This window comes from Stenella coeruleoalba (genome assembly GCF_951394435.1).
Source record: "Stenella coeruleoalba genome assembly, chromosome: 19".
Taxonomy (NCBI): Eukaryota; Metazoa; Chordata; class Mammalia; order Artiodactyla; family Delphinidae; genus Stenella; species Stenella coeruleoalba.
In genome coordinates this window covers 45,155,080-45,169,686 of record NC_137165.1, presented here as the reverse complement: position 1 = coordinate 45,169,686, position 14,607 = coordinate 45,155,080, and the positions used below count along the sequence as shown (strand labels likewise).

Genomic DNA, 14,607 nt, shown 5'->3' with positions numbered 1-14,607 from the left:
GCCTTGTGCACTTGTTGCCTCCTTTTCTCTGTGAACATTTTTTCCCCTTCTGACTATCAGGCCCTCCACAACTTGGGTGCTCACAGCTGCCTTGAAGTTCTCCATGTTTACCTTTACGTATCATTTGGAAAAGAAGCCAGGCAGTTTCTTGGTAAATCTGGGGCATGTTCTGACATTTATTATCTAATACAGTGTTTAGGTCTTATGCAGATTCTTTCATCTGACATTGCCTTATCTGCAAAATCAGTATATTAAAATACTCCTGTTATGTTTGGTCAATTAACTTTTTCGGTTAATTCTAATTATTGGAGAATTTTAAAACGTTCTATACTAAAGTTCAAAGCATTAGAATTTATTAAAATCCACCTAAATAATCAGTCTATTTAATCAGTAGTTTTTTGTATGTTTGTTTAATTTAACTCCTTGAGAAACTTTATTAAAATATTCATGTAAAGTTCTGGTTAAACTGCGTGTATTAGAAGTCAGTGCTTGTGTACCTACTTTGAAATCTGGGACTGCACAGGAGAAAACCATCAATCTTGGATGTTAAGTCTTAACATAGCTGATGGCCTGGGAGAACCTGACTTGTTTCTTTAAGTGATACAGTTGTATTCAGTTGAATTTTAGTACTGTCTTCTTAAATATCCCCAAATAAATTATTTCTAGATTGAGGAGTGCTTTCAGGGTTAATCTGTAACTTTAGTTACTGTTCTCAGTACTAACACGGTTAAATCAGGAGTCTGCCTAAAGATTAGTTTTTCTTCTCAATGAGTTATTGGATCACTTCTATGGTGAGATGGTAAGATAGTATCTTTCTCTAAATTCCAGAGCCTATATATCTTTAGTATGAGGAAGAAAATTATCTTGTTTTTGGGTGGGATTGAAACTAAGGAATACCATGCATTCTTATAATACTTTGTCATTGAAAAGTTTTTCAAATGCCTTAAGTTGTTTAATCTTACTGAAAGTTTGTCGCTATTGGACTGAATACATAAGAATATATGATATTGTGAATTAGTTGAGACCTCCATTTAGTGAAAAAAAATCTTGATCTTTGTGCTTTATTGTAAACAATGTGAGGATTTTCTCTTACTTACCTTGGCCAAATCTTGATACTGGTGAAACTGAATTGGTAGTATTGTTCAGGTTTAATACCTTTGTCATGTTTGCACTTCTTACTCTCCAGGTGAGTAGCATGTTTCTGTTGGGAAGCTCTAACTCTGGAAGGCAGGTGATACAGTGGGGAAAGTGAGAATTGGAGACTGACACCTGGATTCCAGCATGTGTTCCAGCTTTGGCTTTGGCCAGTCTCCTAACTATTTTCTCTTGGCTTCATTTTTTTTTTTTTTAACAAATGGAATGCCTTCACTTTTATTAATTAATTAATTTATTTTTGCTGTGTTGGGTCTTCGTTTCTGTGCGAGGGCTTTCTCTAGCTGTGACAAGCGGGGGCCACTCACCATCGCGGCCCCTCTCTTTGCGGAGCACAGGCTCCAGACGCGCAGGCTCAGCAGTTGTGGCTTACGGGCCCAGTTGCTCCGCGGCATGTGGGATCCTCCCAGACCAGGGCTTGAACCCGTGTCCCCTGCATTAGCAGGCAGATTCTCAACCACTGCGCCACCAGGGAAGCCCTGGCTTCATTTTCCTGATAATAAAATCTGGAGGTTTATATTAGATGGCCTTCCATATTCCTTCTAATATCCAAAATTCTTTTGTTTAAATTTCCCAATTTTGGTTCAGTTTATCCTGGCTTTCTACTTCACATTTAGCTGGCTGAATATTAACATGAGAGCATGCACCAATTTCAGTTTAAAAATGTTTCTTCCATGATATAATTTTAATATTGTCTTATATAGATTGATGTGTTCATTTCTGTGATATCTGGACTAGGTCCCTGGGATGCAATGGCAAATAACAAAAACTGGGTCTCTGTCCTTTTGAAACTAAACGGTTTAGGCTTTAGGACTTTCTCTCCTGAGTTACTTGAATAATTGCTTTTTCTTTTTTTTTTTTTTTTTTTTAAGTACAACATAGAATAATCCCTTGTCCTTTTGAGATTGGTCCGGACATATGAAATACTGAATTTGTGTTAGAATATTCTGCTTAGGAATTTCTGGGTTGTTAGAAGATATATGGTGAAGAAGTTAAAGAGTGCCTTTTTGGAGTGTGTTTATTGTATAGATCAGGGTAATAAATCAGAAAAGTTGGAATAATCATAGTTCCTGCTTTTAAGAGCTTTGAGGCTGGCTTTAGGAGGCAAGATTGGTATATGAAAACGACCTCAGTGGAATTACAGAGAGCATTTAACCAAGAGCAGGGTAATACAGTGCCAATTATCCACATTATTGTTATTATTACTGTTTTCTTTTTCTTTCTTTCCTATTCTATTATTTATCCGGCTTGCAGAATCTTAGTTCCCCAACCAGGGGTTGAAGCCGGGCCCATGGCAGTGAAAGTGCCAAGTACTAACCACTGGACTGCCAGGGAATTCTCTTATTACTGTTTTCTTGAAGGAAAAATAAATTAGAGGTGGATTGGGGGAGAGGAATGAACAAGGATTGGTGGTGAGGAGGGATGGTCCTCTTTTTCAGGGCAGAAAGTTCACATAGATAAAGACATGGATGGGTACAGAGTTGTGTATATGAGGAAAGGACTGGTCTATAGGTTATATAAAATATGACAATATAAATTATCCATAAAGTATTTTAGAGTATACAAATACACTAAAATATGAGAAAATAATCAGTATGTTTTTGACTTCAGGTATAGGAAACCTAATTCAAATCGGCTTAAACAATAAAGAAGTGTTTGTTGTTACCTTGGTCTCATGTAGCTGGAAGTCCAGAAGTCTTGCAGATGTCAGGATTGTTTGATATAATCATTTAATGCTGTCACCAAGGACCAAGGTACTTGCCAGTTCTCCATTCTGCCCTTTTTGATGTTGGTGGCATCTTCAGGCTTGCTGTAAGGTGACTGTAGCAGTGTGAAGTGTCATGTTCAGCATTACCTGAAAAGGGACTGTTTCTTCCTCATCTCATCTTTAGGACTGAAGAATCTTTTCTCTCTTGGAGGCCTTCCAGTGGGCTTCCACTCGTGTCACATTGGCCAGGATTACATTTCATGCCCATTCCCAACCAATCATTGGCAAAGAGAATGGGTTGAAACTAATCTACTAGGATAGAGTGGATATCGGAGGACAGTCAATCACAGTGACTATTCCAAGAATGATTTGGAAAATGAGTAGTATGCGTTTTTTTTAAAAAATAAATTGTTTTATTTAGGCTTCATTGGGTCTTTGTTGCTGTGTGTGGGCTTTCTCTAGTTGTGGCGAGTGGGGCCTACTCTCGGTTGCAGTGCGCGGGCTTCTCATTGCGGTGGCTTCTCTTGTTGCGGAGCATGGGCTCTAGGCGCACGGGCTTCAGTAGTTGTGGCATGCGAGCTTCAGCAGTCGTGGCACGCGGGCTCTAGAGTGCAGGCTCAGTAGTTGTGGCACACGGGCTTTGTTGCTCAGCGGCATGTGGGATCTTCCCACTGCGCCACCAGGGAAGCCCGTGTGTGTGTGTGTGTGTGTGTGTGTGTGTGTGTGTGTGTGTAATCAGCCTTGACATCCACTGTGTTTTGGAAAATGTATTTGTCTAAGATTTTTGTGTCTGTAGTAGCTCACCTTTGAGTGTCCTTATTTGGAAAAATTGGTGTCTGAGCAGAAAGACATCTGATTCGAGATAACAATGTAAAAGAAATTAAGTGCCATAAACACTGTGAACTCCCTACTCTTGGGCTAAGCAATGAGAAAAGGGGAAAGTGGGGATTTACTTTTACCCAAAATGCATGTTTAAAAATGAGCATTTCCACCTCTTTCTTAATCATTTGAAAAGAATGTATTTTATAACCTTGGTTATTTGGGGGCCTAATTAAATCTGACACTTGAGTTTTAAGAATCGAAGCAGTAGTAAAATTAATTATTTTGTGGTGAGTGTCTTTGAACATAATATTTAAGTATACACTGCAAAGGGCTAAGCCTTATTTGGTATTTTCATTCTGCTCATTTGGATTTCAGAATCCTCACATTAGGGCTCTAGTTCGCCATCTGTTGGTTTTAGAATTGTGTTCAACACTTTCTGCTATATTTTGTGGAATAACTATTTATATGGAGATGTGTGTATACATTTTTCAATCAACTAACCCCCCCCCAGGATTATAATTTAAAAAGCCAAGACTAGGATCTCTTTTGGATGTGTATACAAATATGTATACATATTTTTTTTTATTCTTGTGTAATTTGACCCTGTGACTTTCTTTTGATATTTGAGAACCATGACTATGATTAAGAGTGTGATTTTAAGGGTACAAATGGAAATATAGGTGTAGATGCTGTAGGAGCTAGTGAGTTAAAATTTGTGGCAGGACAAGCTGTTGGGCTGTTTTTTGGCCTAACAGAAGTGACGCATACCACCGGATATTGGTTTTGGTAAGCCACAAAAAAGTATTGAGCGTTTCTCATCTTCCTTTTTGGTAGTAGAGCATACATACCTTTCTCATCTGCTGCATTTGATGATTTAATTGTTGGAAACATTTTTTTTGTTGTTCTGTAATTTAAAGTAATATTTTGATGAATACCAGAGTTCCTTTTTTAAACCTCTAAGCACTGGATTCATCTTTTGGCAACTTTTTCTTTCGTTTTAGAGGATAGTGGATTATAATTTGTGTAAATGTGACACTTCGCATTATATTGCTGAATTTTTTTAACCTAGAAAAACTTCCATTATTTTAAGGCCCTATTTTGGGAAAGGAATAAAATACTGTACTGACAAACTGGTCATGAGAAATGATAAAGTGCCACCACTTTAAACCAACTCTGGTAGGAAAGTGGAAGTTTGCTTTTTGTCGGGAGATTTGGGTTTCTCTGTGGAGTTCTTTGTTAAACTTTTAGCATAGCAGTGAACTTCCTTTTGGTGGAGACAGGAAGCATAAATACTCATTGTGTAATGCCATTTGCCTGCTTTGGTGGATTCGCCAAGCCGTGACACCCAAAACCAGACGCGTGCTTCTTAACGAAAACTACAGTTCCCAGCGGGCCTGGCGCTGGTGGGCCATCTCTTCCCCTCTCGCTCCCGGCTGTCCCTTCCCGGGCTGGCCCGACGCGGGCCCTGGCCCGCGCCTGCGCAATGAGGACGTGCGCTTTTTTTTTAACCCTGGCGGCTGCGGATCGTGGCGCTGGGGCTAGTGCCCAGGCGTGCTGCAGTGTACGGAGGCAGGCTGCTAGGACAAAGGGCGGCAGGAAGCGGTTCACTGGTCAGAGAGCTCCCCACTTGATTCAGCGCACGTTTAGCCCTGGAATAATGTGGTACCGACGGCATTAGCCTATTTACTACCCAGTACAAACAGTTCCCTCGCTCACGTCCTCTTGCTCTGTCGCGCCAGCCTGCCTTGCCCCTCACAGCCGGCGCGCGGCCTTGTCAGCCCAAGCGCGGAAGGAATGTGACGGCGTCAGTGCCTCAGGCTAGCCTCACCCCAGCCGGAGCGAGGGTCCGCTCCCGCCTGCCGCAGTGCCGCGTGCCGCCGCCGCACGTCTGGGAGCGGCTGGGTCCCGGCGCCGCGGCCTCCGCAGCTGGAGGTGCAGAAACAGCGGCCGCGGCGAGCAGCCATGACTGACTGAGGCGGCGGCGGCGGCCGCGCCTCCTGGAGGCTCGCGGGGGCGGCGCGGTGGGCGCCCCCTGGCGGCGCGCCGGGGCGGAGCGGCCCTTCGCCGCCGCAGCCGCAGCCGGCGGAGGCGCTGCTGTCCCTCCTCCCCGTGTCCCCGGCGCTCGCCCGCTCGCTCGCTCGCTCCATTCTCCCTCCGCTTCAGATTAAAGGGGGGGAGGGAAAAGAAGCTCGGCCGCCATTTTCCCAGTGCCGCCGCCACCGCCGCCACCGCTCGCCGAGCCGGCGGGAGAACCGAGCACCTTAGCGAAGCCGACTCGTCTCGCCGCGGCGGTGCGGGGGGCGGCTGGAGCGCTCCCCCCGGCCGGGAAGAGGCGTCCGGGGGCGGCGGCCGGGGTGCGGGCTTGGGCTGCAGACGGCGGCGCTTGTTTGTGCGGGGCGGGGGGGCGGCTTCACTCTCTGCCCCCGCCCGCCCGTCCTCCCGGCCGGGCTGTTGTCCCCGGCCGTGCCCAGGCCCCGCCGGAGCCGAGGAAGGCCGGAGAAAGAGCCCGAAAGAGAAGAAAAAGCGGCCGCTCCCCGCCGCCGCCGCCTTCCCCTCCCCCTCCGCCTCGCCCCCCCGCCCGGAAAGTCAGGGCGGCTCCGGGCGCCGGGGGGGAGGAGAGCGGCGGGCCCGGGCCGGAGCCGCCGCCGCGCGCCCCCGCCCGCCGCCGCCGCCGGCCCTCGGCGCCCAGGCCGGGGGCTGTTTGCAAACTGCGCCCATTTTGTGGGGCTGAATCCGCCCGGGCAACGCTCTTCCATCACGTGGTAGGTGCTGCTGCTGCTGCTCCTCTCCTCCTCCCGCTGCCCTTTCTCCTTCTCCTCGCTCTCCCTGTGGCTCCCATTTCTCCCTCTCTTTGTTAGTTGTAACTAGAAAGGCAGGGCAGGGCAGGAAAAATCCCCGGAACTTTAAATGGCCTCTCCGGGCTTCCCTGCTGCGGGTCCGAGGCTGGGAGTCGCCCCAAGGGCGGGGGTGTGCGGGGGCCCTTCCCCACCAGCTGCCGCCTCGTTCGCCAGCTTTTCCTTTGGCGTTCTATTTAAAAATGCGGCCTTAAGAACACGATTTATTCCGGTTTAAAAAAAAAAAACCCAAACAAACTCTTGCTCTCGCCTTGAACTTCTCTTGACTGCAAAAGGCCTTTCTCTGGCCGAAACACACATCTTGCGCGTTTCACGGTGTGTATCACAACTCTGATTGTTTAGTGAGATGGTTATTTGTTTCATTTATTTGTTATTTTTGTTGCTTGTAAATTGAGGTCACTTACGTTTTCAGATCTAGTCTCCCTCAGGCGGACGTGTTTTTTTTTTTTTTTTAAACTAAAGAGGAAGAGACATTTATTTGCTTTTAAGTGAGTTTGGGGGGCCTGTTTTCCGGCTGACTGTCTTTTGATTCTCAGCAAATCATTTGATTGTTTTCCATAGGATAAACAGCCTTACACCCATGCTTTACTTAAAAATCCTTTTGTTTTCCGTTGTCGGGATCCCAGTGTGGTTTTTTTTGGAGAAACACGTTACTTAACTCTTGCTTATTGATTGCCTCAGGGGAGAAGGGGTGACATGATGGCGCCACTTTAAATTGCTCTCTCCTTCTCCTCCGTTTTTCCCCCCTTTATTCTGGAGGTCACTGGAGCATTTTTCGTGACCTATTAATAAACTACTTGAGAATGTTAACAGTACAACTAATAGGGCTAGAGTTTGGTACCTTAAGGGTCGGGAGACCCGAATCCCGAGGTCCCCAAAGTTCCGAGAAATCTTCCTAGTCCTCCTGCCTCGCCTCCCTCCCCTCCATTCACAATCCTGGTGTTGCCATCTCCTTTGTCACGTGGCTAGCAATCATTGTGTTTTTTTGTTTGTTTTGGGGTGTGTGTTTATATTTTTAAATTGTAGCCCAGAAGAACTTCTCTCCTCCCCATTAGAGAGATCAAAACGTTTTAGTTTTTTTAGTTTTAAAATCGGACATTTATAATAAACGATAAAATTACATAATCTTTGCCTTGCATAATCATGATATAGTTATAGGTTGTTACTGAACTTCGTTTCTAAAGCACTTTCAAGTATGGAAAGTAGAACATTGGAATATGTTTTCCATTTCTCAGAATAGTCTGTAGTATTTTCCCTGCTTTTTGGGCCCTTTAAAGAAACCACTATTTACAAGGGCTTAAGTGGGTGTGTTTTCCCCTCCCCCCTTCTACAGGCTATACTTAGTTCTTTTTCTAGCATACTGTCTGACCAATTTAGAAATTTTCAATTGTCTACATGCCTGTCATTTAAAACTATTTTTCTTTTCTCGCAACAATAGTGAACACTTTTGAGTAATAATTGTTTTCTACCTGAAGGTATTTCATTATGTTTCTGTTACGTTTTTGATCCAGAGAATTTTTACTACTAATCCTATAGATTTAGAAGAATGTTTTTCTATTATGTTTCTTCATATCAGTTTTCCCCGTAGTTGGGTAAATTCCTATTTTATAAAATACCGAATACATTTCTGTGTTGTTTCTACAGAGCTTACTAACCGCGTTTCCAATTTGAAAAAAGATCTGTCGTGTGTTTAAAAAATTTCAAAAAGTCAATATGAAATATAGTGATTCTTGTGTGCATTGATTCGTTTCCTCTACCATGTATATTTTCAATGGTTTTGGGCCATTTTCTTTGCTAACAGTTACATCATGTCATGTGATATGTGCAGTGTGATGTGTAGTTCTAAAAATAAGGCAAGGTAAAAATGCTCATCTCTTGGGAATCTAAAAAATGTATTATAAATGTGGGATAACTATCCTCAGTCATGGAATTCTGATTTCGATTTCCGCTAGGTTTATCCTACAAAGTATGCATTCCTTTGACCTTTAGCATATTTGATGTATTTGTTAGTGATCTCATGATTTGAGGTGGTCAATTTTTAATTTTCAAGTGTGTACCACTTGGAGGGAAACATAGATGTGACAAAGATTCTTAACATCTGTATTGTGGTAAAGATGATTGGTCTCTGATGACTGCCTTATTTAAGTATATGAAAAGTATTTTTGATTTACATCTGTAGACAGTTAAGAGTGATCAATTAAGTATTGATAGAGCCTTGAGGTATGGTGGGGTTTTGGTCCTTTTATCTTTGTGAATCTACTTAAGTGAGGTATTTAGAAGTGTTGCTGCATCTTTCTTGAAAGGCTTATTCAGAATTTTAGTGTTTGACTTTTGTGCTTTACCAAAGTGAGATGTTAAATCTTTGTATGATTTTCTTCCTGCCTACACACGTTATTCCTATGGTTAAACCTGCAGAGCACACGTTGATTGTTAGGTGACTTATCATTATCCTGTTGAGGAAAATTCTGGAAGCTAGAAAATGAGTAAGCCTTAGTTCTCTTTTAACTTTTATCAAGGTGAGAGGAAAGGAAAATAACTATTTTTTTCTTCTTCAAACACTGCCAGTACCTTTCCATTTCTAGTCACGCTACACTGTAACCAGTGTCTCTACTACTCTGGATTTTATTGGATTGATCACAGATTTTAATTGTATTTTAAAGTGAGTAACAAGTTATAGATTTGTTTTGTTTGATATAACCTGACTCATGCAATCTGTAAACATAGGGCCATTGTGGTTGACGATGCTGATTTGAGAGGGTATTTTAGTATTGAGTGGTTCTAATTAGGAACTTTTTTGAGTAAACCTTAGTTACCTTGTTACAGTACTAGAAAAGCAATTTTAAAATGTGAAAAACGTTACTAATCCATGTTGGATTTTCTAAATAATAGTCATTGAAAGTACTGTGTTTAAAGAATATTGCTTATTCCTCTTATATTGAGTCATCTTCCTTGGGCGGGGGGTTTGGTAGGGGTTATTTTTTTCTTCTTGGCGAGGTCATTAGACACAGAAATTAAGTGATTTCCTTCCTGGAGAGAGAGAGACTTTTTTTTTTTTTAATTAATTGGGGTTTTTTTGGTTTTTTTTTTTTTTAACCCCAAACATCTTTCCATCCCCTTGAGTTTGGAAAGGAGGAACTAGTGCAGACTAAGTATGTGGTCTTCGGTTGATTGCCCCAGAGCAAATCTCATTATTGAGTGGTTTATTTAGAGTTTCAAAGCACCTTTTCTTTGCCCTCTTTCTCTATTTTAAGTAAGTTTCTGCCTTGATTGGTTAGATTGTTCTGGGTCTCAGGAAGCATATTTTACATTAGTGCCTTTTTACTTGATCACTTTATAAAAAAGTACAGGTGCAGGTGACTCAAATAAAATGGCCCCAAACACCTGGCCTTTTTACTGTGACAGTGCAGAGTACTTGGACCACATCCTTTCCCTAAAAAGGACTTTAGCTATTTCTTGGAAATCTATATTAAGTCTGGATTTTGAGTCTTCATGTTGCTTCTGAAGATGTATGTTTAAATTATAGTTTCTATCATAATAAATTGCATATTAGCCTCTGGGCATACTAAAAGCTGTGCAAAAATATTCCTGCCGGAGTGTGATAATTCATGACACAAAACAAGACACTTTCATCAGTACTTCCCATTCCCTGAAATGTGAGATCAAAACTCAGTGAACCGCAGTAATGCTTAGAAAAGACAATATGAATTTAAAAAGACAAATATTACACTGTGATAGAGGTCACCAATATTTGAAGGTCACAAGAAGAGATAAGAAAGAAAGTGGTGTCCTTGGGTGTCACTTGCAGATTGTGGAGAGAATTGTGGCTCATAGGAAAAGACCAGTATATATGATTGGGAGGGTCACTATTATTTATTAGTTCGGTTATCATTTGTTCCTGCATTATGCCCTGTGCCTGCCTTTTAGGATGTAGGGTAAAATGTATAGGAGAAAATAAACTGATAGGTATGATTTACCAAAAAGCTTGGCCTCCAAAAAGAACTGAAGTAGATGTTTTTTTTCTTTGTGTGTTAAGCTTTTCTTGTCTTTAATCAAACAAAAGTAAAAGCAAAAATGTAGGGTGTGAGGAAACTGACTTCAAAGTAGAGAGCACAGTTCATATTTATGAATGAAAAACAAACTTGGGTAGTCTGAAAGAAAAACTTAAGGATTGTATAAGAAGATTTTAAACCATTATGTCAAAGAGAGGCTCTTCAAGGTAGATACCTTTTAAATTTTTGTTTATCTGTTGGGTAGTGGTCTCTGGCAATGGATAGCTGCTTAATAAATGTTACCTTCTGCAAGCCTTGCTTTTCTAAGATTTTAAACTAGCTCTATAAAATTGTAACATTTGAATGCCCTAGCCCACTAGGGAATTATTTAGCTATATATTTTATTGTTGTTGACTGTAAACTTTCCTTTTTTTCCTCCAGTTCTAACTTTTTAAAAATACAGTTTCTCCCCAAGCTTTTGAGAGTGAGGAAATGTAAGGTGGAGGTAAATTCAGTGCAGTTTTATCTAAATGTTATCAAAAACTCTGGTTCTTGTTACTTGAACCAGGAATCCCAAATGAGATCTCACTCTGAATTTTAAGTACAGCAGATTCTGCCCTTGTTTGGAAAAAAGTTGCTTGAGTGGCATCAAACTTAATAGAGTCCCTCAGCTTTTAATTTCTTTATATATGTATATATTTTTTCAATACATTTATTTATTTATTTTTGGCTGTGTTGGGTCTTCGTTGCTGCGCGTGGGTTTCCTCTAGTTGCGGAGAAGCAGGGGCTACTCTTTGTTGTGGTGCGCTGGCTTCTCATTGCGGTGGCTTCTCTGGTTGTGGAGTATGGGCTCTAGGCACGCGGGCTTCAGTAGTTGTGGCTCACCGGCTCTAGAGTGCAGGCTCAGTAGTTGTGGCGTCCGGGCTTAGTTACTCCACGGTATGTGGGATCTTCCAGGACCAGGGATCGAACCCGTGTTCCCTGTATTGGCAGGCGGATTCTTGAGCACTGTGCCACCAGGGAAGTCCCTTAATTTCTTTTTAAAAAGGGAGCAGCTTAGGGTCAGACCTGCTTAAATTCAGTTGGAGGGGAAGTGTTTGGGAATAAAAAAGATGAATTACAATTTTGTTGTTAGGGCAGTAAACCAAAAATTGCTAAAAACTGATATCTAGGCTTTCCCTTGCTATTTGGCCTTTGTGACTGCTTACTAGCACCTCCACTGGAGGGTATGATGAAGGGATAGAGGCGAAAAGCTAATTAGTTTAGCTTCTGATGTTTGCTAGCATTAGAGGCTTTGCAGAAAACTGGTCTGATAAGTTGAACTGTCAGGAAAGTTTCGTTAAACTGCTCATATATTGCCATGGAGAACTGAGGATGTTTGAAGACTTTAAGCATATTTCAGAAGATAATGGATTGCTGTTTTTTTGTAGTTAATCTTTAATTCAGTATTCTAAAGGGATAGGTTGATTCAGTGAGATCCCTCGACTTTGGTCAGGTACCCCCTCCTCATCCCCTACCCCCCCAACCTAAGAAGAACTTGTTTGCTTTTGAATTGCTTGAACCCTTCAAGAAATCTTCGATTTTAGTATTGTTCAGAAATACTTGTATTATTAGAGTTTGCTAGGAAGAGATGAGATAAAAATACATTTTTCCTTCTTTGTTTTTTGTGAGGTAAACTGGAAGGAAACTTGAATGCAGTGATAGAATAGAAATAGGATAAACATGAATAAATATTTTGATATGTAGTTATCCTTCAAAACAATTTTATTTTTTTTTAAATGCAAACATGATCTTACCTGTTTCGTAGCTTGGTCTTTTTTTTTTTTTTTTGCGGTACGCAGGCCTCTCACTGTTGTGGCCTCTCCCGTTGCGGAGCACAGGCTCCGGACGCGCAGGCTCAGCGGCCATGGCTCACGGGCCCTGCCGCTCCGCGGCATGTGGGATCCTCCCAGACCGGGTCACGAACCCGTGTCCCCTGCAGCGGCAGGCGGACTCTCAACCACTGCGCCATCTGGGAAGCCCCGTAGCTTGGTCTTTTTTTTCACTTAGTTATATATCATAGAGATTTTTCACATCAACATATAAACAGTTTTTTTTTTTTTCCCCCCGGTACGCGGGCCTCTCACTGTAGTGGCCTCTCCCGTTGCGGAGCACAGGCTCCGGACGCGCAGGATCAGCGGCCATGTCTCACGGGCCCAGCTGCTCTGCGGCATGTGGGATCTTCCCAGACCGGGGCACGAACCCATGTCCCCTGCATCGGCAGGCGGACTCTCATCCACTGCGTCACCAGGGAAGCCCTAAACAGTTTTTTTTTTAATAGCTGCATAATATTCTATTGTATCTTTTAAGTTTAGTTTTTTTTTTGTATTACAATTCTTTAGTAAAAGAACTGTCTTCAGCAGAATTGTGCATATATTCTTATGTATCTGTGAGAATATTTCTGTTGGATAGGTTCATAAAAGTGCAGTTACTAGGTAGAAGTCTGAGTAGTTGCATTTAAAATTTTGATAGGTATTGCCTTCAAAAGGCTTATGTAGCCAAATTTAGTAGTTTAAAAGTAACTTAAAAAAAAAGTAACTTAAAAAGTTTGTCAGTCTGAGTGCATGTGCTTGGCAATGTAAATGACTGGAACTTGAGGTAGTTGAAGCCTGTCCTAGATTCTGTTGGTTCCTGCTTCTTTTTTAAAAAAATTATTTATTTTTGGCTGTGTTGGGTCTTCGTTGCTGAGTGTGGACTTTCTCTAGTTGCAGCCAGTGGGGGCTACTCTTCCTTGCGGTGCGCGGGCTCCTCATTGCATTGGCTTCTCTTGTTGCGGAGCACAGGCTCTAGGTGCGTGGGCTTCAGTAGTTGTGGCACGCGGGCTCTAGAGCACAGGCTCAGTAGTTGTGGCACATGGCCTTAGTTGCTCCGCGGCATGTGGGATCTTTCCGGGCCAGGGACCGAACCCGTGTCCCCTGCATTGGCAGGCGGATTCTCAACCACTGAGCCACCAGGGAAGCCCCGTTCCTGCTTACTGTTAGATTGTTTTTACCTTATGATCAGACACCCCCATTAACTTTATAATGAATCTCCATCTGATGCATTCAGCATAGACTACTCAGGTTAGCTAACATGTATTGGTCCACTCTCTGCCAGATGCAGTGCTACATGTAAGGATAGAGATAAAACAAGCCATAACCTTCCTTTTAAGAAATACACAGTCGGGATTGGGGCGGGAGGGCGACAAAACTAGGTGTTTATGTTCCATTATGAGCTGTTGCCCAGGGTGTCATGGGAGTGCATATTAGACCCTAGAGTGGAAGGGACCTCTAACTTCACCTGGAATGAATGGGGAATAGTTTAAAGAGCATGTGATCTTGAGCTAAAACTTGAAAAGCAAAGGTGCCAAGGGTATGGAAGAATCTGGAACTATAAGATTCAGGTGGCTAAGGTGGGGACAGGTTGGAGATGAGGCTGAGTGTAAAAGGGGGGCAGATAAATGTTGTGTGGAAGTTTGAGTTCATCCTTACCCTAGAGTCACTGAAGGATTTTAAGCAGGAGCACAACATGGTTGGAGTTATGTTCCCTCTCTTCTTCCCTTTTTTCCTCCTGCTTTCTAGTAATCATTTTGGTAGTGGGTACTAGGTTGAAGGCTTGCTGAGACAGGAAGAAAGAACAGTTGGGAGATTACAACTGTCTGGATTACTGTAATACGTAAGAGGTTCTGAACTAAGGCAATGGTATTAAGGATGCAATGAATGTGCCTGTCATTCTATATTGAATCCTCCCTATTTAGCCTTCAGTAGTCAGTCAGAATGTCATCTCTTTCTGAAGCCTTGCTTGATCCCTTCAGGAAAAACAGTGCTTTATCATCTGGGTTTACCTTCACGCCTAATTTCTATCTTTTTATCTTTGGCATTGATGACACTGCTATAATTCTTGGTGTCTCCAGCATTAGACCATGAACTCCTATAGCCTTCCTATTATTCCTATCTGGTATTAGTATATGTTTAAGTAAGATGTCTATCAGATGGTAAATCAGTGATTGAGATCGGGATTCATTCACATGGGGCATGTTGAGGGGCAGGAACTGGTTTTGGAT

General features: G+C 42.5%; 1 protein-coding gene across 5 annotated transcripts in view; it reads left to right on the top strand.

Moving 5' to 3' along the window:
* The window catches only part of KANSL1 (KAT8 regulatory NSL complex subunit 1), a 171,834-nt gene that overhangs the window by 22,071 nt on the left and 135,156 nt on the right, over positions 1 to 14,607 (top strand). Inside the window, exon 1 of one of the 5 annotated variants that reach the window (XM_079906205.1) lies at positions 5,876 to 6,444. The exons of the other annotated variants lie outside the window; for them this stretch is intronic. The gene's annotated coding sequence lies outside the window, so the exon portion shown is untranslated. Of the gene's footprint in view, positions 1 to 5,875; positions 6,445 to 14,607 lie in introns of those variants that run through there. 5 annotated transcript variants of the gene reach the window in all.